Consider the following 25,090-nt stretch of genomic DNA (forward strand, 5'->3'; position numbering starts at 1 on the left):
CAGCGAATGAACCAGCATTCCCTAGGATGACCAGGTTAGTTTTTTTTTTTTCTTTAAATATTAATTTGTAAGGGTGCCTGGGTGACTCAGTTGCTTAAGCATCTGCTTTTGGCTCAGATCATGACCCCAGGGTCCAGGGATCAAGCCCCACATTGGGCTCCCAGCTCAAGGAGCCTGTTTCTCCCTATTGTTCTGCTGCTGCCCTTGGTTATGCTTGCTCTCTCTTTCTCCCTCTCTCTCTTCCTCTGTCAACTAAATAAATAAAATCTTAAAATAAAATAAAGTTAGGTTGTCAGGTCTTCAGACTTGGACTGGAGATGCTTGACTCTTCTGGGCCTTCAGGAGAAAATCTGACACCAAGTCGTGGAACATTCTAGCTTCTGTAACCACATGAGCCAACTCCTAAAAATAAGGGATATATCCATATCCATCTATCTATCTACCTATCTATCTATAGAAATGTCTTCCGGGGGAGAGCAAGATAGTGGAGGAGTAGGAGACCTAAATTTCAACTGGTTCCAGGAATTCTGCTAGATAATTATCAAACCATTCTGAACACCTACAGACTCAGCAGGAGATCAACGAGAAGAATAGCAGCAATTCTATGACTCAAAAAGCAACCACTTTCTGGACAGTAGAACGTGCGGAGAAGTGAATCTGAGACAATATACAGGAAGGTAGACCATGGGGGAGGAAACCTCCATCAGCCAGCTACCAGCAAGTGAGAGAGAAGTGGAGCACAAAATCATAACTATTAGAAGTCTGTTCTGCTGAGAGACAACACTCCAGTGGCTGAGCAGGGGTGGAACTCTAGCTGGGTCAAGGTGGTCTCAGGACACTTGGGGCCACTGGGCTTGCCTGAATGTTGCAGATCTCCCAGGTGTCAAAGTGGGGAAGCTGTCTGCAAAGACAGGAGGAGTGAGATCTCAGTTTGGGGCTTCCATAAATAATGATCAAAGGCAAAGTCGGGCCACCACTCTCTGAGCATGGACCCCATAAATGGCAGATCTGGGGAGACACCCCCTTCCTCCACAGGGTGGAGGGAGGCAGAACCATGCTGCAAGAATCTGCTGGGTTTGGAGACACCAAATGGGGCTGTGGGCCAAAGATAGAAATGCTCAGTCATGGGGGTGCCTGGGTGGCTCAGTGGGTTAAGACTCTGCCTTCAGCTTAGGTCATGATCTTGGGGTACTGGGATCGAGCCCCACATCAGGCTCTCTGCACAGTGAGGTGCCTGCTTTCCCCTCTATCTCTGTCTGCCTCTCTGCCTACTTGTGATCTCTCTCTCTCTCTCTCTGTTAAATAAATAAATAAAATATGAAAAAAAAGAAAAGAAAAGAAAAAAGAAATGCTCAGTCACAGGCTGGGTTTGTTCAGAGAGTGTCCAGAGACAAGGGAGATAGGAGTGATTGCTTTTCTCTGGGGGCTCACTGAGGAGTGGGGCCCTGAGCTCTCAGCTCCTTTGGGGCTGGAGATTGGGAGGCTACCATTTTCATTCCTGTCTTCCAAAGCTGTACAGACAGTTTTCAGGGAACAAAAGCTACTGAGAGCAAACCCAAGCAGATTACATAGCCTGACTCCCACCAAGGTCAGAGCAATTTCACCTCAGGCAGACATTTGAGAATCACTGCAAGAGCATCCCTCCCAAAGAGGATCAGCGAGAATATCCAGTCAAGACCAAGTTTACCAATTAATGAGAACTGCAAAATCTAGCGCTATGGGAATATAGCATGTAGAATTCATAGCTTTTTTTCCTATGATTCTTTAGTCTTTCAAATTTATTAATTTTCATTATTTTTTTCTACTTTCTTTTAAAATTTTTCTCTTTCCTATTTTAAACATGTTATCTATATCTTTTTAAATTTTCATTTTTATAGTTATATTCTATTCCTTCATTGTATTTAAACTTATTTGTGGGGGGTGCTCCTGTGTGGCTCCTGTGTGACTCAGTCATTAAGCACCTGCCTTCAGCTCAGGTCCTGATCCAGGGTCCTGGGCTTGAGCCCCACATTGGTCTCCCTGCTCACTGGAAGCCCGCCTCTCCCTCACCCACTCCCTCTGCTTGTGTTCCCTCTCTCATTGTATCTCTCTCTAGCAAATGAATAAATAAAATCTTATAAAATAAACTTAATAAATATGTGTATATATATATATATATACACATATATGTGTATATATATAATATATATATATATATATATATATATATATATATATATATCAATTGGCCACATATATGTTAGCCTATTTCTGTTTCTCTATTCTGTTCCATTGATCACTTTATCTATCCCTAATGCTAAGACTGTATTGTCTTGATTATTGTAGCTTTGTAGTAATTCTTGAAATAATGTAGGATAAGCTCTCTAATTTTGCTTTTCTTTCTCAGGATTGTTTTGGCTATTCTAAGTCTCTTTGCATTCTCACATACATTTTAGAATTATCTTGTCAATTTCTTGAAAAAAATGTGGTGGGATTTTTTTGGGATTTGTACTAAAGGTGTAGTTAAATTTGGGGGAGAATTGACTTCAATGTTGAGTTTTGTGAACCTTAAACATGGTACAGTTCTCCATTTATTTGGGTTTTCTTTAACTGTTTTCATCAAAAATTTCTGTTTTGGGCAGAAATCTTGGATGACTTTTGTTCAATTTACTCCTACTTTGAGTAGGAGTAAATAGCTTTTATAAATAGCATTTAAAATTTTCATCTTCCAATGGTCTAACTATGTAACTTTGGGAATGATTTAACCTGAGTTTATTTTAACCTATAAAATTTAAATTCATGTATTTCTCAGAACAAGGCTAAGTATAAAAATATACAAATAGTTTTTTTGTATTCTTTAAGTATTAAATTGGATTAACATATAGAAAGTTCCCAATACAATACACAGTATATTAGAATTCTTTTGGTCACAAGTGCAAAAAAAAAAAAAAAAACTAACCCAAACCGACTTAAGTAATAGAGCAGGTATTTCGGCTCATATTGAAAAATCTGGGTGGGGGGATGGTAGTCAGCTTTAGGCATGACTAAACCAAAATTCTTCGAGTTTCCTCATACATCTCTATTTTATCGCATCTTAGTCTGTTTTCTTCTCTGTTAAGGATTTTCTTTTTTTTTTTTTTTTTAATTCTTCATTTAAGTAGTAGTTCAGTACTTCATTTAAGTAGTTCACATACACTGCATCACCAGTTCCCTGCTTAGAATTTAGTGATTCTTTAGTTGCATATAACACCCAGGGCTCATTCCATCAAGTGCCCTCCTTAATGCCCATCGCCCAGTTACCCCCCCAACCTTCCCTTTAGCAACCCTCAGTTTGCTTCTTAGAGTTCAGAGTCTCTTATGGTTTGCCTTCCTCTCTATTTTCACTTATTTTTCCTTCCTTTGCCTATGTTATCTGTTTTGTTTCCTCAGTTCCACATATGAGTGACTGACTTATCACACTTTGCATAATATCCTCTAGCTCTATCCACATTGTTGCAAATGGCATTTTCATTCTTTCTGATGGCTGAGTAATATTCCTTTGTATTTATATCCCACATCTTCTTTACTCCTTCATCTTTGATGGACATCTGGGTTCTTTGCATATTTTGGCCCTTATGGACATTGCTGCTATAAATATTGGAGTGCATGTGCCCCTTTGAATCACTATGTTTGTATCCTTTGGGTAAATACCTAGTAGTGCATTTGCTGGGTCATAGAGTAGCTCTATTTTTAAATTTTTGAGGAACCTCCATACTGTTTTCATGAGTGGCTGCAAAGGTTTACATTCCCACCAACAGTGTAAGAGGATTCCTCTTTCTCCACGTCCTCACCAATACCTGTTTTTTTTCCTGACTTGTTCATTTTAGCCATTCTGACTTGTGTGAGGTGGTATCTCATTGTGGTTTTGGTCTGTGTTTTCCTGATCTCCGAAGGCTTTTCTTATGGAATGGGTTCTTAAAGCTACAGGCTTACCACCTTTCCAGTTTCTGGAACAGCAGTAAGGATAAAGCATTTTCCCTAGTTGCTCTAGCAAAAGTACACAGGTCTATTGGACCATCCCTGAATTGTGGCCAATTGATGTGTTACACCTGTTTCTCCCTGGAGTTCAAGGTTGGGTCAACTTTCCCAAAACTAAATGGAAACCAAATCACTGAGTGGAGGAAATGGTTCCCTCAAAAAATCTGAGTGGTGTTTACCAATGAAGGGGGAATGGCCGCAGAGAGGCCAAAAAACCAAGTATCTGTCATAACTTGAATATTATAGCCACAAGCTACATGGCATTGTATCCTTTAGCATGCTGATTCTTCCCTGCTCTCATACTCCATAGGCTCCGGGAACTTGGTCTTTCTGATAGCGTCCAGGCTTCTCCTATTTTCAAGCACTAACATCCACTTATGCTCCATTTTATGAGTGAAAAAAAAACTGGGATTTGTGTTGGAACATAAGAGGTTTTTTTTTAATCATTTTTTAAAATTTATTTTCAACATAACAGTATTCATTGTTTTTGTACCACACCCAGAGCTCCATGCAATCCGTACCCTCTCTAATACCCACCACCTGGTTCCCTCAACCTCCCACACCACCTTCAAACCCTTCAGATTGTTTTTCAGAGTCCATAGTCTCTCATTGTTCACCTCCCCTTCCAATTTCCCTCAACTCCCTTCTCCTAACTCCCCATGTCCTCCATGCTATTTGTTATGTTCCACAAATAAGTGAAACCATATGATAATTGACTCTCTCTGCTTGACTTATTTCACACAGCATAATCTCTTCCAGTCCCATCCATGTTGCTACAAAAGGTGGGTATTCATCCTTTCTGATGGAGGCATAATACTCCATAGTGTATATGGACCACATCTTCCTTATCCATTCGTCCGTTGAAGGGCATCTTGGTTCTTTCCACAGTTTGGCAACTGTGGCCATTGCTGCTATAAACATTGGGGTACAGATGGCCCTTCTTTTCACTACATCTGTATCTTTGGGGTAAATACCCAGTAGTGCAATGACAGGGTCATAGGGAAGTTCTATTTTTAATTTCTTGAGGCATCTCCACACTGTTCTCCAAAGAGGCTGCACCAACCGTGTTCCCACCAACAGTGTAAGAGGGTTCCTCTTTCTCCACATCCCCTCCAACACATGTTTCCTGTCTTGCTAATTTTGGCCATTCTAACTGGTGTAAGGTGATATCTCAATGTGGTTTTAATTTGAATCTCCCTGATGGCTAGTGATGATGAACATTTTTTCATGTGTCTGATAGCCATTTGTATGTCTTCATTGGAGAAGTGTCTGTTCATATCTTCTGCCCATTTTTTGATATGATTATCTGTTTTGGGTGTGTTGAGTTTGAGGAGTTCTTTATAGATCCTGGATATCAACCTTTTGTCTGTACTGTCATTTGCAAATATCTTCTCCCATTCTGTGGGGTTACCTCTTTGTTTTGTTGACTGTTTCCTTTGCTGCACAGAAGCTTTTGATTTTGAGGAAGTCCCAAAACTTTATTTTTGGCTTTTGTTTCCTTTGCCTTTGGAGACATATCTTGAAAGAAGTTGCTGTGGCTGATATCGAAGAGATTACTGCCTATGTTCTCCTCTAGGATTCTGATGGATTCCTGTCTCATGTTGAGGTCTTTTATCCATTTTGAGTTTATCTTTGTGTACAGTGTAAGAGAATGGTCGAGTTTCCTTCTTCTACATATAGCTGCCCAGTTTTCCCAGCACCATTTATTGAAGAGACTGTCTTTTTTCCACTGTATATTTTTTCCTGTTTTGTCAAAGATTAACTGACCATAGAGTTGAGGGTCCACATCTGGGCTCTCTACTCGGAACATTAGAGCTTTTTTATGATCATTTCAGCTCTGCACTTTGTTTCTACTATGCATTTAGCCAAAAAGAGCAGATTGGTGGCATAAATACAATTGTAGTGCTGCTAGTCCCCTCCACAGCCTCCTTGGAGAAATAAGAGGGCTATTTATAGCAACTGTAAACCAGAGTCAAGTTTAGTCATAATACTGCCATACAACCTTTCCCTGGAATCAAGAAAGGCCAGCATCATAAAAGAAAGGGGCTTCTGTTTTGATGAAGACTTACAAAACTTTCTTTTCTTTTTTAACCTTCAGAAGAGAAATAGCAATTGGACATCTTGCTTGAGTCCAGGGTGTGTAAGAAACATATCTGAAATGTGGCTAATATAAGGATTGCAAAATATTTTTTCTTGCTTTTTAAAAAATCTGAGCCCTTCCACAGTAAATTCCGAAGTCCTTAATATGGCAAACAAGACCCTTTAAAATTTGTTTACGTTGCTTCCCTCTATATAGTTAACTATATCCAACCCCCTCTACCCTCATTTTGCGCATTCTCTTCTCTTGGCCTGAAATACCTTTCCCTGCTTCATTTGGTTATTCCGTCATCTTTCAAGATGATATCACTTCCTTCCTGAAGTCTTCCTAACATCCTACTCTGTGTTAAATGCCCCCATCTGATATTCCCCTAGCACGCTGTACTTAACACTACCATAGCATGGATCAGAATGCAGCATAATGATGTATAGCCTTCATGTGCCTCTGAGTTGTTTGAGAATGAGTTTTGTTTGCTTTTTGTTTTCTTTCTTTGCCAATGCCAAGCATTGTACCTGGTATGGAGTAAACAATCAGCGAACACTTTTTGAGTAAAGGAATAGAATCTGAGTGTTAACATGAATTTGAATGAAAGGTCCTGTGCAAGGCTCATTTACTTTAGGTATTAATCTTTGAAATTTTGTGCATTCTATATACTAGTATACTTTGAACACATGATGTCTCTAGTAAGCTGGGTGGAAATGTCCTACTGAGCATTAGTCAAAATTTATTAATTTGAGAGCTTTATGTATATAGAATATTAGTGTATTCCTGGCATATGCAAGCACTAGAAACTATTTAATAAACAGTGGTTGTGTAATAATTTGTGTTTGAAACCCCCAGAGCTTATGGCCCAAATTTATTTCTTTATTGGAAAAAATTATAGGAATAAACTTAGTTTTAAATAATATATACTACACAAAATGAGCTACTTTCCATTCCTTTCATAGGAGGAGTAATTTCTGCTAATTGAATTGATGATTTCTGACATTTGGTTTTACTTTTAATCCTGGGTCAGTTTCAAACAGTAACTCATGCAGGCTGTTCCTGTGTGTAGCTTGAGAATCAGGTGCATCCGGATGAATTATGTGAAGTTCAATAAAACTCCTTTGTGCCCATCCACCTGCCCATGCCCTTGCTTTTTTATTCAGTTGACTCACAGCTCCTGAAAGGTAGAGTCCATTTCTGATTTATCATCATTCCCATTACATAGCACAGAGACTGATATATAAAAGGAATGCCATAAATGCTTGTTGATTTAAAATGAACTAATTTGGCATTATTCTAGGAGGACGACCGATGTTGACTAGGTGATTCCTTTGGTGCTAACTATGTCTACTGCATTATCTCTCTTAAGACCTGCTGTGATCTCATGAAGCAGGTGTCTCATGAAGCAGGTAACACCATAGTAGAGTAGGGAATGTTGGAGTGCAGAAAGGTGAGAAGCTTGTTGAAGGTGATTCAGGCCCATCAGATTTCAAAGTGGGCAGTCTATCCAGTACATGTTAAAAGCGATATTTCTCTCACTGGGCTGCCATGAAGATTAAATGAGTTAATGTATGGAAAGCACCCAGCACAGTGCCTGGAACATAATACACAATGCATACATCTTTGCTGTTCTTATTACTTTGCGGTTTCTCAGAATAGATGGGAAAGAAATGTTTATTGATTTTTTTTCTTTATGCCACACTTAGTAGAAAGGACATTGTTATGTAAAGAGAAGAAAAGAAAAATAACACCCTTTTAGGTATGTTCTTTCTTGATATGTTACTACAATAACTCAAAATAGTGCTTTAAGACTTGGTTTGGGGTTTAACCCAGAAGAGTATTAGTGTCTTCACCAAGTCCTTGGTGAGCAGCTTGTGTACACTTACTGTCTATATGTTACACTTTCTTCTAGCCTGGACTTGGGAACAGCTGAGCTTATTGCCCCTGTTGGATGTAATGGGAATTTGCCCATTTTCTGTAGTTGACCTTATTCAACATTGAATATAGAGAGAGTTTTACATGAACCTCTTCCATTTCTATTACTTGACCAACTCAGCATCCTGCATTCCCTTCAAAGTCTGTAATTGTAACCTCCCTGGAAAACAGAAAGAGGTGGAGGAGGGGAGGCAGTGAATCTTATATGCAGGGTCTTAAAATGCAGGTGAGTGGTCTTGATGTTCTGTGACTGTCCTCAAAGTATTGAGGAACTTCAGTGATTTTTGGTAGTCAATGAAAAGTTAGACCTGTGTTCGATTACCTTAGGTTTGACATTTGTCCCAGATACCTATAGTGCCTAACAGTTTTATACACTCTCTCCTCCTATTTCAACAATGTCTTCTCTGGTTTGTCCTGTTTTCTCTCTATGGAGTTCAGACCCTTGGGGTCTGTCTTTATAGATGAGGATACCGAAGTGGGTTTTTTGTTGTTGTTTTTGTTTGTTTGTTTGTTTTTATTAAATCTTAGTAGAGTTGCCTGGTGAGCCTGAATTTCCTACTAAATGAATCATAAGCATTTGGTGGCAACTCTTCCCACTTTCTAGAACTTTAGAAAAGTTGGAGAGACTTGAGCTTTTCCCTGGTCCTCTCCTTTAGACGTGCTGGTCACATCCAGAAGTGACTAGAAACAGTAGTTTCTAGTAGTACAGTAGTACCAAGGGTACCTCCCTCCCACCTTGCTGGGAGTTTTCTCTGATCAACTGTTCTCCCAAGATTGCATCCTGCCAATGACCTCGCCAATTGTTTTGTCTCCATGTAAATTGCTATCTTTTCAGGAGGAACATGACAGCCTCCCTTTGCTTGGGCTTTCATTTGTACAGAAGCCGTTATTACGGAATAAGTTTAATGGGTCGTGAATTTTGTGCAGAAAGGGAGGGTCTCTCGATGACTTTGTATGTAGCAGCTATGGAAGTATTGGCTCCACAAGGAGTGCATTAGGCTAAATATTTTTAGCCCATTGACTCTGGGGGTAATAACAAAAAACCCGCCACATTAGCTTTATTATTACACAGCTGGAGGACAGGAGTGTGGCCCCTCAAAAGAATAAGAAAATCAACTTTTTGAGGACCTGTTGCCTGTCTTTTCTTCCCTTTCTTGGCCCTGTTCCCAATGGGCAGCCCTTGATCAGATTTTTTTCTCTCTTCCACACCTGGCATTCCGGCGTCTGGAGACAGGTTATACCATACCAGACATTTACTGGAGATGAACCCAATCTCAGGGTACAAGACTTTCAGACCAACACAGTCTTTTCTGCAACTTGGTAGCTCTTTGTAAACTAGGACCAGAAGGAGGGAGCAACTGTTTACTGGCTGGGGCCTTCTCCCGCGCAGGCCGCGTGTTCTAACTGAATCTGCAGATTGTCTTCTCCCGAGCATTCTAAGAACGCGAGTGGGCGAGCAGACCAGCCCGCATACCTTCAGGGGCTTGAGTCCCTTCCTAGGACTGAGGGCAACGTGAGCAATGCAGGAGGCTCAGTGGAGACGCGGGCCTGCCTAACCAGGGTTGGCCGCTGGGAGCTGGTGCCCTCTCCTGCGAAGGGGCGAGGGGGCAGCCGGCCCTCGCCGAACCCGCCTCTGGCTTTCACCCGCGGACACTCTACCCTTGGGAATGCGTGAAAAGTTTGGAGGCTTGGATAAAAGAGTAGACCCTAGGGGAAAATGAGGCAGGTGGAGAGGGCGCTGTGGTCGGTGGGGACGGTGGCGAAAAACACTGGCTACTTTGTGAAAGCCAAGACTGGGAGCTTTGACCCTTTCCCTCCCTCACCCGCTCGGCGCGATGCGGCTGGGGAGGAGACCCCACGCCCTCGGCTCCGCTCGCCTCCGTCGGCACCAGGATGCGGAGTGAGCGTAGGGGCTCCAGAGGCGCGACCGCGAACCCCGGCGCCCCTGCTCGCTCGTTCGCTCCCTCTGCCTCCTCCACCCCGCTGCCGCCGCTACTCGGCTAAGCTCTCGGAGCGCGCTCAGGCGGCGCGGAAAGCGTCCAGCCGTCAGTGGGGCCGGGTGCCGGAGCCGGAGCGAGAGCGGCGAGGTCCCCGGCGAGGGCGCGCCGCGGGCGGGCGGCCCGGCGGCCGGGAGGCAGCGAGGGGAGCCGACAGGTGAGCTACATCGCCAGGCGCTGGACCCGCGCGGGGTCGGACGGGGCGGGGGCCGCGGGAGGAGGCGGGGCTGCGCGCGCGACGCGGTCTCCTCCCCCGGCGCTGACGCGAGCTCAGGGCTCCCGGCGAGGATGGACCCTGCGCGGCGTTCGCCGGGGCTTCCCCGGGCTGGAGAGCGCGCCTGAGTGCCGTCGCCCGCCGGTCATGGGGAGCCGCTTCCTGCGCGACTGCGACAGCGGAGGAGGATGCTGTCCGCGAGCGGAGGTGAGGCGCGGCGAGGGCGAGCGCAGCTCCGAGTTCAGTGCCAGAAGGTGCCGGTGGCAGGGGGAAACTGGGCGCCAGACGCCGCCGCTGGGGCCCCGGGCGCGGAGGAGGGCTCCTGGGGCGCCCGTCGTGGGAGTTTGGCTGGGGTGTTGCGGGGATGGCGACTGCAGTTTCCCGCCCGCTCCCTCCTCTTGCTGGGGGGAAAAGGAGTGACCTCTTCTCCTTCCTCCTGGCTCTCCCTCACCACCCCGAGTCTCCTTACTTCTGACCGCGCGCGTCTTCTTTCCAGACGTCTTCAGCCCAAGCACTCGTCTCTCTCCGAGACTCCCTGCTCCCTTCTCCCTGCCGCGAACCCGGTTCTATCCACCTCTGAGCCCTCCCTTCCACTCCAAAACCTCCCCCATTGCTCTGGAGCTCATCTCCGGGCCTCTCTAGCGGCTTCCCGCGGCCGGACCCTCTTCCCCACTCATCTGTAGAGCTACGGCTCTGCCCGCAACTGTCGAACAAGCGGGTTTCTCCTATACCCTCAGAGCTGGACCCCGCGTCTCCCCGGACCCAAGCCGTTCCCGAGTCCTCCGTCGACTCAGTTCTGTGCTGCTCCCCGCTCCATCCCATTCCCCAGGCTCCCCGCAGCCCCGATGGCTCTCCTCCCTGGCCCGCCCTCTTGGCTTCGGCTCCAGACTGGATGCTGTGCCTGGGAACCAGAGTTCAGGGCTTTTGTTTCTGTTTTTGCTTTCTTTCTCTTTTTTCTTTTTTTCTCCTACTGGGGAAACTTTAATATCCCCGTGGTTCGGCTCCTAAAATAGCCCTAACCGGAGGGCTCAACTGCCGAGAGAATCTGGACACAGGGAGGCAGAGATCGGGGAGATGGTGTCGCTCCTTGGAAGGGACCCATGGGATGAGGGTACAAAGTAAATTTCAAAACGGAGGTGGTTGCTGTTGCCGGGACTCTCCTTCCCCGGCTGATTCCGTCCCGCAGAGTATTATTGTGACCCCTGGTGGAAGGGCGCGTCTTTTCTCTGTACTTTTTAAGGCGCCCTTCCCCCCCACCCGCACCCCCTTGCCCTTGGTGGTGCTGGTGACCCGAGGAGGGTGGGGGAAGAGCGAGTCGGCACAAGGGAAATCTGCTTGGAGAGGCTGATGCCACTTCGCTCCTGAGTTGCTTGCTCCCGGACCCGCCAGATTGTGTATGTTTCACTCTAAACTACCCACCACCCGCAACTGCATCACACAAGTCCTCATTGTTGGGGGTCTGCCTGGGCACTTCCGCCTGGGCTGGGAGAGTCTGAAGGAATGGGATGGGGGTGGGGAGGCCGGGGGCGCTCGGCGAACGAGAGCCCGCTGAAGCCGGAGGCTCGGCCGCGGCGGCGGAGCGGAGAGCGCCCAGGCGCGGGCATCCGTGCGCTCTGGCGACTGTCATCGAGCGTGTTGCGTGCCCGCGTGGTCGGTGCCTGGCGGGTACGTTTGGAGACCCGGGCACGCCTGGACTTAGATCCTTTAGGAAGAGCCGCAAGTGGAAAGCTTGCGGAGGCGAGTGCGTCTTTTGCTGTCCCGGCGCTGGGCGGTCGGGCGAGCGGGCGAGCGAGTCCTCTGAGGCGGGTGCTACTAAGCCGCTCCAGCGAGTTACCGGGACAGGAGCGAGGATCCGCTATCAGGTCTCCTGCCCTCCTGCTCCCCTCCTGCTGGCGGGTTCCAAGCTCTTTCAGTGTTGATGGTTTTTGAATAAAGGCCTGGTGGGGGTTCTGGGACACTTCATAACACTTAACATGTTTTCAAGTAATCATATAAATTAAAGGTGGCTTACGTTCAGAACCCCCTAATTATCCGGTTCACGTTTGTACATTTATGTGCCAATTATAGGTCTTCAGGAAATCCATAAAATTATAAACCATTCTCACCCCCTGAATTAGCGCGCATTGTTTTTGTTATCTCAAGTTGAGTGATTCTGGATGGAATTCTGAATTGACCAGGCAAGAAGATAGATGTGCGGGAGAGTGGGGGAGAGGGGGAGGAGAGCTGGGCTGGAGTAGGGACACTTAACAGCAACCCTCTCCCCCATCTCTCTCACTTCCTATCCTGGCAGGGCTTGGTGACAATTCTGGAATCTGAAACGGATCAAAGATTTTCTTGATTTCCTATTAAGAAGGGCAACCTAATCAGAGCTGTGCAAAAGTCAACCTCTAAGCAATCAGAAATTGTCTGCTGTGCCTGGGAACCAGATGGGGCAGGAGACAGCCTAGCACACAGCCAGCAGCCCAGGAAGAGCCAGGGACACTCCACATGGATAACAGAGAGTTACACCTGCCTGGCTTGGGGAGGGAACCATATCTCCGAGACTACCCCACTCAAAGACAGACCCTCACTCCCAAGTTGTAACAGCCCACTGGCAAAGCATCTTTGATTTCCCATCAGAAAGCAGGCCCACGGTGGTGGGGAGGAAGGATCAGGGAGGCCACGGAGTGTGCTAAGGGAACAGAACAGCCATGACTCTGCCAAATCCTCAGAAGGGTCCGTGATCCATGGACAACTCTCCTCAGGTCTTTCTCCTGGCTTATTGCTGCAGCTGACAGAATCCTACTAGACGGGTGAGTTTATCCAGATTTATCAGCAGTTACACCCACATCTCACTTGGGTCAGGTCTGAGTTGGTTTGTCTATGGCCACGGGGCCTCATGGAGTGGGAATCTCTCCCAATTTCTACCTGAGAATGGACATGGTTACCAGGCAGAATGGGCCAGGCCTGAACAGGAAAGAGACACACCACACGGCCAGGCACAGTAACAAGGGGACAAGAGACCCCACAATCCCTGCGGGGCAGTCCAGCCTGGCGTGAACAGGAAAGATCCCAGGTACATGGTGTGTGGGTGGTGAGGTCACCATTCCCATGGGTATTGGACCCTAGGAAGGCCCGTCAGCAGAGAAAAGGATATCAGCAACTGCAGCTGGGGAGTAAGGCACTGTGCAGGGGAGACCCATAAAGACAGGATGACACCAGAAGAGCAGGGATCCTGCAGATCACAAGGACGGACTCAGGGACCAGAATCAGAAAAAAAAAAAAGAGGGACCAGTACTGGGCTCAGGAACAAGGCAGAATTCCATCTAGGCAGAGGGGCAGGCTGCTGGAGGCTAAACTCCAGAGCACAGAGCTCAGGTACTCCTGGCCCCAGGCAGGCTCATCCTGGGGAATAAGCACACAGGACTGGGCCAACAGGCAGGGTTTGGGGAGAATGGCTCCCCATGGTGGGAACTGAGGGACATCAGGGCCTTGCAAATACACCCGGTCCTGATGGTAAAAACCAACAGCTCCAGCATTACTTTTTTCTTTAAAATAAAACAGAGTTATGGTGTTTCAAAAATCAGATAAGGAAGCAAACAGAAATAAGAAATTTAGGTTATGTTTTTTTTCCCTAGAAGAAATCTATCATCAGCACTTTTATACATAAGCTTCCATGTTTCTCCTGTGTATACACCTACATTTGTGGGGTTTAACATATATTTACATATAAAATTTACTCCCAAAATATATTTATACTAATGGACTACTTGATGAGCAGCTTTTTTTTTTTTTTAACTTAACAATATGTAATGTGAATTTCCCTTGTCAATGAGTATAAATCTGTAAGGGCCTGCCCCTCCCAGAGGAACTAGCTTGTGGACCCCGGAAGTAGGGGCGGGCAGGCCGGGTGAAGACGTCCAATCAGTGTGGTGTGGGTATATCCACTGGGTGAATTAGGATTCAATTGGCTACCTGTGTAGGGGTGGGGCTCAACCACCCCCATAGAGGTTAGTCTGCGAGGCTGGCGAAAAGGGGAAGAAGGAGAGCTGTCAGAAGAAGAAGAAGGAAGAAGAAGGAGCAGAAGAGTCAGCGGGAGCAGCAGAGAGAAGAGTCGGGGGGAGCAGCAGAGAGAAGAGTAGGCGGGAGCAGAAGAAGGAGAGTCTGCGGGAGCAGAAGAAGGAGAGTCTGCGGGAGCAGAAGAAAGAGAGCTGTGACAGCTCTTGTAAGAGCTGTAGGAGCTGTCACAGCTCTTGTCAGAGCTAGACGAGCCGCCAGTGGCCCCGACGCCCGCAGCCCCGCCCACACAGAGGCTTTGGCAGCGGCGCTGCAGGGAGCAGCGGAGCTACCAGCAGCCCAGAGCACGCCAGTGGTCCCAGCATGCCAGCAGCAGCAGAGACGCCAGCGGTCCCCACGCCAGCGGTCCCAGCACGCCAGCAGCAGCCAAGCCGCCAGCGGTCCTGATGCCAGCGGCCCCGCCGACACACAGCGGAGAACGGCCTAGATGCCAGCAACCTCGCTGCGAAAGGCCTTGCTGCCAGGAGCGGCCTTGATACCCAGAGACGCAGCCTCGCTGGAGCTGCACCATTCCGGGGAGCGGCTTCGTCTGGAAAGAGGCTTCCTCGGTGAGCAGCCCTGCGGGAGGCAGCATCGTCAGGAAAGAGGCTTCCTCCAGAGTGGCCTCTTTTTGTGAGCAGCCTTGTCTGAGGAGTGGCCTAGCCAGAGCAGCCCTTGTCTGAGGAGTGACCTCATCAGCTGCGCCCTCATCCTGGGAGTGGCCTCGTCCAGAGTGGCCTCATCTACAGAAAGGCCTTGTCCAGAGCAGCCAGGTTGGGAGCGGACTTGCCGGGGTCATCGTCGTCACCTTTTCGTAAGAGACAGCCCTGACCGGTCAGTTTGATTTTTGATGCTTGTTGTGAAATAAAGCTTCGTTTGATTTTTGCTTTATATCAGTCTCGTTCTTTGATCACGGACCCTAACAAAATCAATATCACCATTTTAAGTGATTGGTATAGTATTTGTGTTATATTCCTACCATACATTATGTTGTATTATATTCCTACCCTATAACTTATGTTCTATTCCTCCACTGTTAGACAGGAATGTTTTCCATCTTTGAAATGTAAAAACAGAAGCTTTTTATCTTAATGAAGTCCCAAAAGTTCTGCACGATGAAGGAAATAGTCAACTAAACTAAGAGGCAACCCAGGGAGTGGGAGAAAATATTTGCAAATGACATTACAGATAAAGGGCTGGTATCCAAGATCTTTAAAGAACTTCTCAAACTTAACACCCAAAAAACAAATAATCGAGTCAAAAAAATGGGTAGAAGACATAAACAGACTCTTTTCCAAAGAAGACATGCAAATAGCTAACAGACATATGAAAAAATGTTCAACATCACTAGCCATCAGGGAAATTCAAATCAAAACCACACTGAGATACCACCTTATAGCAGTTAGAATGGCAAAAAGTAACAAGACAGTAAACAACAAGTGTTGGCAAGGATGCGGAGAAAGGGGAACCCTCTTACACTGTTGGTGGGAATGCAAGTTGGTGCAATCACTTTGGAAAACAATGTGGAGATTCCTCAAAAAGTTAAAAATAGAACTGTTCTATGAACCAGCAATTGCACTACTGGGTATTTACCCCAAAGATACAGATGTAGTGAAAAGAAGGGCCACATGCACCCCGATGATCATAGCAACAGTGGCCACAATTGCCAAACTGTGGAAAGAGCCGAGATGCCCTTCAACAGATGAATGGATAAAGATGACATGGTACATATATACTATGGAGTATTATGCCTCCATCAGAAAGGATGAATACCCAGCTTTTCTATCAACATGGATGGGACTGGAGGGGATTATGCTAAGTGAAATAAATCAAGCAGAGAAAGACAGTTACCCTGTGGTTTCACTCATATATGTAACAAAGAATAGCATGGAGGACATTAGGGGAAGCAAGAGAAATCTGAAGTGGGGGAAGGATCAGAGCAGGAGACAAACTATGAGAGACTCTGGACTCCAGGAAACAAACTGAGGGTTACAGAAGGGAGAGGTTTGGGGGGATGGGGTAGCCCAGTGATGGGTATGAAGGAGGGCATGTATTGTAATGAGCACTGGGTGTTATACCCAACTAATGAATCATTGAACACTACATAAAAAACTAATGATTCAATGTATGGTGACTAACATAACATAATTTTTTAAAAAGATGCTTTTCAGCATGAAATAAATACATGTATAAACAGTACTGCACTGACTATCTTTGCTTATATTGGATATTTCCTTAACCTAAGCTCCTAAAAGTGAAATAATCACATCCAAGCTCTTTTCAGGTTGTTACCGATATCCAAGTGGAGCTTCAGGCAGCGGACCTTACCTCATGAATATTCATGTGAGGCATAATGTCTCCCAATAGTTCTGAGACCTCAAGGGCATCTGTCACTCAAAAGTCCACCTGTTCAGACCATCTGTAAGGTATGCCAGGCCCCTAGTTGCCTCTACCTCTCAATCCCTCAGGAAGACAGATTTGAAAACTGTCAGAGCCCAGATCTTAGGAAACATGCAGATAATGTCTTGAGAAAATGTATATGTATTTACTCAGAGAATTGACAATTCTTTTCTGATTATTTCCACATGAAAATCTGTTTCTTGTTATTTGTTAATACTCCATTTGAACTGTTTCTCACAATTCATATCAATGGTACAACAAAACAAATTAAAAAATATACAGAAATGATTTACAAGAAACCATGATATGGCCTTCACTATTTGAATATAGGCAGAATGAACAGTCCCAGGCTTGTGCAAAACATAGGCCCTGAATCATGTTTATGAGCAGAAAAGCCATGTGGCTGCTTTGTATCTAGATTAGAACCATGGCACACGTCACATGCGGATGTGATCTGTAATCAAGTTTGGGTCACCCAGCACATAAGCACATTTACTGGGGGACAGTGTTCTCCTTACAACATTATCTCACCAATCAGAATCTCAGAGAAGAGAAGACAGCACTTGAGGAAAAACAAACACAGGAAATTCATTTAGACTTTCAAACAAGATATCTCCAGTCACAAAGACTGTGTTATCAACAAACATATTTCTATACACATGGGAAGGGAAGTAAGAGCCAGGAGAGAAAGGGAGCTAAGAAATCAAACCAGATATGGAGACAACATGAAGTCCTTGAACTCCCTTAGTTCAGGTGATAGCCCCACCCCTGACTACAGCAAGCTTTCACCTAGCCACTGGGATGGGACACCTGGGTGGCTCAGTCCATCAAGCATCTGTTTTTGGCTCAGGTCATGATCCCAGGACCCTGGGACAGAGCCCTGCATGGGGCTCCTTGCTCATCAGGGAGCCTGCTTCTCCCTCTTCCTCTGCCTCAGCTCGCTCTCTCTCTTTCTCTCTCTCTCTCTCAAATAAGTAAATAATCATTAAAGAAAATTAATTGTGTTTACCCCATAATTGGTCACAACCCCTTTTCTTTTCTGAATGAAAGCAGATCAAAAGCTCTTAGGACACCAATGTTTCATGAATCATAAGCTGATCTAAATTGGACATATGAGCCCACAAGAAGCAAAGCAATCTACAATAACTAGAGATGCAATGGTAAACTGGCTCTTGATTAAAAAAAAAAAAAGAAAGAAAGAAAGAAAAGAAAGACAAGACAAGAAAATAAAAGTCTGATTTGGAGTTTCTGCCAATTTCCATGGTGTAACTGTTCCCACTATGGCTGATTTGGAAAAACGCTATGTTTAAGCACCCTGGGCTATTTCTTGAAAGTGCAAGGTGTTTCTGCCCTCTTAAATAGCAAGCAAAACTATGAAAGACGATCGTAATGTAAACAAAAAGCATCTGTCAACCACTATCCAGGGGACATAGTGCTTGTGAAAACTGAAGAATATCATATTAAATCTCTGTGAAATGGCAAAGGAATTAATTTTCCCCTGAAACACCCATGCTGTTCTGGTGAACATCTCTACAAAATATATGAGAGAACCAGGAGAAAGGCCGCAAAAATAACCCAAAATATTAGAAGAGTTTTTATGTGAAAGTTGTTCAGAAATACAAAGATTGAGGAGTGAACCAACTAAGACCAGAAAGGCATTAGAAGCAAAAAGGTTCAAAACACTATGATTGTTGATCGTGTTCATCTAAGTGGAGATCTGTACACACAGATGTACAGCCTGCAGGGAGGTGACTCAAATGTCACCATGGGATTTTCTTTAGGAAAGAGTAGTATAGTATTAGGTATACAAAGGAAAGAAGGGCATTTAAGACAAGAGAACCCATGTTAGTCTCAGAGGTTTGAAAGTACCTGGCTCATAGTGATCTCTAAAGAATACCTCCTCCTATCAAGTTATTGACATAGCAGACTTGAACTCACAGCCTTTGGTCAACCACCACCATTCACTTTGAATGAATAATGAAGTTGGGTCCAGCCAACCATCCAGATGGCAGATATCACATCACAAAAACAAAACAAAACAAACAAACAAAAAAAAAAAAACAAGAACAACTCAGCTTCACCTCTGGTTTTAATTCTATCAGAGAAGATAAATCATTTTGCATCTAACAATCCCTACCTAAGTAGATGTATAATGTATATTTTATAAACATAGCACCAAGTAAATGTCTTGATGTCTAAATTTCCCTTCTCACAGTATTCAGGTTGTTTAAAAGAAAATGGTTAGGAAAACATCCCTACCCAAAGATATAAATGCATACTCTTCTGGAAAGGGCATCGATGTTGGAGCGCTAGGTATACAGGTGTTTCTTTTCTTTTTTTAATTAATTTATTTTTTTATTTTTTATAAACATATACAGCTGTTTCTAAGTCAGTCTGTAACATGTTGATTGGCTTCCTTGTAAACAACATATTTTTTAATGAAATCCTACAGCCTGCTGTGAAAAAATAATTGTATACACAACTGTAGCACCACGTTGAGAGCATTTGAATGTTTTCGACTCTAAAACACTCCTCCCAGTTATCCCAGTGCCGGGACATCAGGCACTGAATAGAACGCAGCATGTGTGTAGAACATTCTTCCAGCAAAAATAGGGGCCAGAAGTCAAGGGTGGTGAGGAGTGGGGAGAAGACAGTGAATGTGCTTAGAAATTCACGGCCGGTCCTTAATAAAGCACCATCCATTCACCTGCTCCCTCCAAATCAAGCATCCTGGGTTGGTGTTTACACCTATAAACTGGTATTGTCTGAGCAGTGAGCAGCTGGAAGCTTCTGCTCATCATCTCTTGTCAGGGATGAATCAATCATTTGAAAGATGTCAGCATCTGCCCAAACCATTTTATATTAGAATAAATGGCAGATGGTGGTGTTTTTATAGTTAATTGGTTCCACCAAATGCAGTTTCATCTCTTATAAAATGAAACCATCTGCAGCTTGTAGGTGTACAGATCTCACTAAACACAGGCTATTGAACCATTTCTCTGAAAGGTAAAGCCGTATATGCTAACATGGGTTGACATTAAGCACAATAAGCCCAGAACACCTCATGTTTTTAATAAATACTTGCATTTCATAATGTTAAGTATTTATGGCTGACATGCCCTTCACGTCAGGTTTGCAACACAGGTCTTTGTTTTCATGCCCAGCCTCGCGTCTTGACATGGCTCATTCTAAACCTCCTGAAAACATTCCCAGGACAAAAACAGTCCTTCTCATGCCTCTGAGTTGTCTTTACAAGCATTTGGTCTTTACTTTGACAGGAGTCTTTCAGAATAGATGGGCTCCGGCCACAAGAGGAGTCACCTTGGGGCACACATGCACACACAAAGGTTCACACATTCACACCCCGTCACACTCACGCACACGCAGTCACACCCACAACACCAATCCCATTAACGCATGGATTACTGTATCTCGACCAGGGTGGGGTCTGTCCAGATATAAAAAGTGGAATGCTTGTTTCAAAATGCTGGCAGATGGAACCCCTACATTTCTGGCCACAGAAAGCAGTGAGCAATCTTACCACTGATGGTAGTTTTCATACTTTATTCCTTCTAGAGTTGGAAGCCAAAGTCAATGTAACAGGGATCCAGAGAGTGAGCTCTGTTCCCATGGTGACTGGGTCACAGCTGGAGCAACATGTCCCTGGTTGACAAGATTGCAGGTGTCGATGGTTATGCAGCCTTTGGTCCCACTGGGAACCACTGGGAGAATAGTATGAAATCATTTTACTCTTTGATGAGCTCCAATCTCTCAAAATCCAAATTCCTCTGCTCAGCACTAGACTTTCAGCCTGGCTCCAGCCTGCCTCACTCTCCCCTCTGCTCCATGAAATTCCTGTTCTGCAAGGAGCTCCTTAAAGTCACCCTCAGCATCTGCTAGGGTTGTGTCCTCCATGGGTTCTCTGTGCTCTCTGTTTTTTGCAACTGAATGCCGTGACTATTATCCTTCGCCACCTCTCCAACGTCCCATATTCTGTTCTATTTTTCTCTGTAGCCACACATTTCAACATCTTATGTTAGCTTCGTGCAGAGTTGGGAGATCAGTAAATGACCTTTGGATGAACAAACAAGACAATGAATGAGTTGCAGACATTTGCTATATTGAAATATGGTATCTAAGGCAATGGAAAATGACAGGGTTTATCATTTTTCTTCTAAAGCAACAGAAAGGAAACAAAGTAAATTGAAAGAGAAGGATGAATGAAACATAAAAGGAAGGTGGTGTCATGGTGGGTGAAGCCATATTTGGTGCCTAGAATTCAAATAAAATTAAGACCTCCATGAAAGAAGTAGATTACAGTGTATTCCAAGACTTTAAAAAAAACCCCACAATTGTAATGAAGCAGCCTGTCCTGAGTAATAACCAACTTCATCATCCAGCAGCCATCTCAAATGCAGTATGGTCAGAATACTCTCTTCAGTGGCCCTTCCAGCTGCCCCCTGCCTGTAAGCCAGCCACCACCAACCCAGGTGTTCCCCTTGCCTTTTCTCTCTAAGGAGGTGGAACACCCCCCATCTACCTGCTGCTTAGCCAGAAACTTAGAAGCAGTGGGTCCAATGGGTTGGAGCCCCAGAACAGTGCTGTCCACCACCCTGTCCACACCAATCCACTGCCACACACCTTGTGGCCATCGCCATCCATACTAGCCTAAGTGATTGCCACACTTCCATCTCACCTTCCCACATTCCCTCACCACCTAGGCTGTGCCCCATACAGCATCCAATATAATTTTGTCAAAGTTTATGTCAGATTTTGCCACTCCCCAGCATAGAACCTTACAGCAAGAAACTTCCAGAAGGTCCTTCCAGAACCTTCCTACATATACAGAATAAATTTAAAATCAATGGGCCCGGCAACCCCTGCCTTGAATACAGGTCTTCCTGGTCATCTGACTTATTTGGCTGCTTCGTCTTGCAAAAGGTCATGCTGGCCTTCTGTTCTGGCACAGACCAATCTCACTCTGGCCCTGGGGCTCATGTGTGTCTTAGCCTCCTGAGGATGTTCTCCTGCTGTCCTCATATGATCACCTCTCCTCTCATTCATGTCTCAGCTCCAGAGCCTTCTCCTCCTCCAGGCCTCTCAAACTAGAGCTGCCCCTCCCCACAACCCCTGCATTTGAAATTTTCTTCACACTACTTATCACTGCCTGAAATGACTTTATCTGTTTGACCCACTAGAAGCTGGTGTGTGTGTATGTGTGTTTCCCCTCTTATCCTTGCTAGGTCTCCAATGCCAAGAATTGCACTAGCCCTTGAAAGGGGCTATATCATCAATGAAATATCATCAATGAACTGATGGATTCTTCCAAAATAACTATTATTTCAGCTCTCTTTAGATGAATGGCTTAAATAAAAATATTATATTAAATCCTTTGGAAAGTTCCTACTTCTGATTCCCCTGGCAGATACCTTCTTATCTGTCTCATCACTGATGCATTAAAAAAAAAAAAGGTACCTAATTCAAGATTGTAGGCTAGTTCACCTGAAATTTGCCTAACTATTGTCTTTTTTCATATTTTGTAAAGGCCATTGGCCTTTAGCTACTCTCCATGCATTAGACAAACTTTTGCTAAAGGATTGTGATATATACCAGGCCCTGTACAAGGTGTATGCAGATGGAGTGAGCTCTCAGAGGGCTGAGTGTGGTGGGGAAGACAGGATTGCCTGGGGAGAAATCCTAAAATGTTCCCAGAAGTGGCATTTGAAGAACGTTGAGGGCATCTGGATATTTCAGAATGGGGACATGTCACTTAGCCTCATGTGGGGACATGAAATCACTCAGGCAGTAGATGGACCAATGTGCCTACAACCAAAAAATTATGGACATGTGTAACCATATCCTAGTTTCTAGAACAATGGCCCCTCCAGTCCCCTCAGATGAGTTCTGCATTTGGACCCAGTCAGACGAGGCAGAAGTCCTCAGCTTCACAACTTGTATTTCCCATCAATAGAAACTTCCATGTGCCATCCATTTCTGGAGTTCAGAAAAGAGTCCCCTGTGCCAGGCATTGATGTTTGTACAGGAAATCAGACATGAAATGTCTTTTGGAACATAGTGCTAGTAAAGATGGGTATAACGCCTATCTCAAGGGGGAAACCTTTATTGCCCCTGAGAAACTGATTTGCTCTCAAAGGTCACAGAACATCTCTCTGTCCCCATGCCCAGAACCTCAGAGCTGGTGTGATCTCAAATCATGGTCACTCTTATCACCTTAAGTCTCAGAGTTCTACCCATCTACTCACTTCTTGCTGCCTTATGTTTCTATTTTCATCTCTTGGTTAAATGTACTGAGTCGTTGCTGTCACTGTTCTTGTTTGCAGGTTGGGTTGGTTGGTTGCTTTGTCGTGTGTGTGTGTGTGTGTGTGTGTTTAGAATAAACAGCTTCAAATGCTTTTGAAGATAATTATATAATAAACTTTAGTATTTTAAATGTGTTCTCATTTCCTCTGGGTACAATTTAACAGGGGACTAGAGAGGAGTTAAATTTGCCTAATTTTGACTGAAGTGGTGAAGAGCCCCCTTTACACTCTGGGTGTCCATGACTGTTAGGCAGGTGCCCTGGGATTTGCAGCATGATCTGCTGGACCCACCGAAGGAAAGAGAAGCCATTCAGTGATTAAACAAATCTTTAACAGGAGAAATCTTGATCAGACAGGGAGAACTCCCTCTTTCTTAGAAAACAATTTTGTTTACACTAAAGAGGGAAGAAAATAAGGAAAGGAGAAAGTTTGTATTGGGAGAAATTTGTAAATATTTAGCTGGTAAAACAGGCAAACATGTTTTGGCTTATTTTGGAATTTACAAGGATTATTCCTTCTCCTTGCCAGACATCAAAAGCTATTGTCTGCCCAGTGTCCCGCTTCCCTACCTTCTTCTGCACGCCCCCCCAAAAAAAGAAAGAAAGAAAGGAAGGAAGGAAGAAAGAAAAGGAAGGAAAGAAAGAAAATCAGCCACAGAATCCCATCCTCTTGGCCACAGGGCCAGGAGTAAAGCCAGGACAGGCCATCTAGAACCTTCCTTGGAAATTTAGATGTGACTGGTTAGAAAGGATAGCCTTCTTTTTGCTAGAGTCCTAACCTGAGTCTAGTAAGCCTACAGAGGCTGCCTGCCAAGATTCTCACTGCCTAAAGGAGACTCATCTGTAGGCCAAGATAAAGCTTCAGTTCAAATTACTAGTGTTTCTGTCACTTTCAACTGAAAGAATTCTGGCTGGCATAGTCACATCTTATAAGGGAGGGCAGAGAAGCCCAGACAGGAACGAGCACTCCTGGTCATGGAAAGGGGAGCCCAGGACTCCCAAACTCCACTCCTGCCCTTCTGCTGGGCCACCTCCAGTTCCTCTGCCTGGGCTTAGAGGGGGGCCAGGCACCACATCCAGAGTTCACCCCCAGGAAGATGAAGGACCAATTCTACAATGCATCCCATCTTGGTCCCCTTCTTCTGCCCCCACCCTGTGCCCTGTAGTCATAGTGACAGAAAAGACTACACCACTACTAGCGATCTCCTAAAAATTACCAAGACTGAGAACCCAGCCATTATTCTGAACCCTGCCTCTGGTTTGTACTAACATGTTTCTATTCCTTTAATAAAGAACTTGAGTGATGAACTCCTCCTGTCTGCCTTGCTCTGTCTCCTGCTGAAAACTCCGACACGTGTTGCAAATATCTCAGCTGGTCTGCTGCTACTCCTGTGAAGAAGGTGAAAATAAAGTGAGGAAGAAGCAGAGATCTTTCCCAGATCCCTGGAGCCAGATCAAGACAGAACTGTCTTGATTCACACTTCAGTGGAAAGGGACCTGGGCTTGCCTCCTATCTTAAGCACCAACTCACTACTGTGACATAGGACACCTTCCTTCCTGCCCCAACCTTGTGTCCTTCCTCTGTGAAATGTAGAGGCTAGTGATGCTTGTTTCAGAGGGACTGTGAGCATGCTGTGAGATTCCTGTCTTCACAGCACCTAATGCGGGTCTGGGGACATTGCAGGTCCTGGGTTAACGCTCATATCTTCCTCCTTCCTGACTCAGCTGATTAGGAAAAGGATGTTTCACATGACACATGAGGCTACCTGCTCCCAAGTAAGTTACATGGAATTATCATATCTTCTCATGTATCAATATACATAAGATGAATGGTGCAATGCTATTAGCATAATGAGTATTCTAATTACAGTTCTAACATTCAAGCTGGCACCAAGGGAATGCCAATTGCCAAGGATGTAGTTGCCAACCTGTGAAATCAAGGAGCCATCACGCTTTCCAAACCACAGGAGGAAATCTATTACAGCATCACACTAATGCATGGGCATGCACACACACACACACACACACACACACACACACACATAAACACTGTCCCTCTCTCACTGTGCCACTCTGGTCTCATTTCCTTTATCTGATGATGTTCCTGCATG

The 25,090-nt window shown here is 45.0% G+C and overlaps 1 long non-coding RNA gene across 1 annotated transcript; it reads left to right on the plus strand.

The window, feature by feature from the left end:
• The first annotated feature begins 10,310 nt into the window (after nt 1-10,310).
• LOC125101313 (uncharacterized) lies at nt 10,311-20,884 on the plus strand. The gene is made up of 3 exons (XR_007127775.1): nt 10,311-10,432; nt 18,094-18,098; nt 20,871-20,884. It is a non-coding gene; the product is annotated as an uncharacterized LOC125101313 (long non-coding RNA).
• The last annotated feature ends 4,206 nt before the right edge of the window (nt 20,885-25,090 follow it).

Source organism: Lutra lutra, chromosome 5, assembly GCF_902655055.1.
Source record: "Lutra lutra chromosome 5, mLutLut1.2, whole genome shotgun sequence".
Taxonomy (NCBI): Eukaryota; Metazoa; Chordata; class Mammalia; order Carnivora; family Mustelidae; genus Lutra; species Lutra lutra.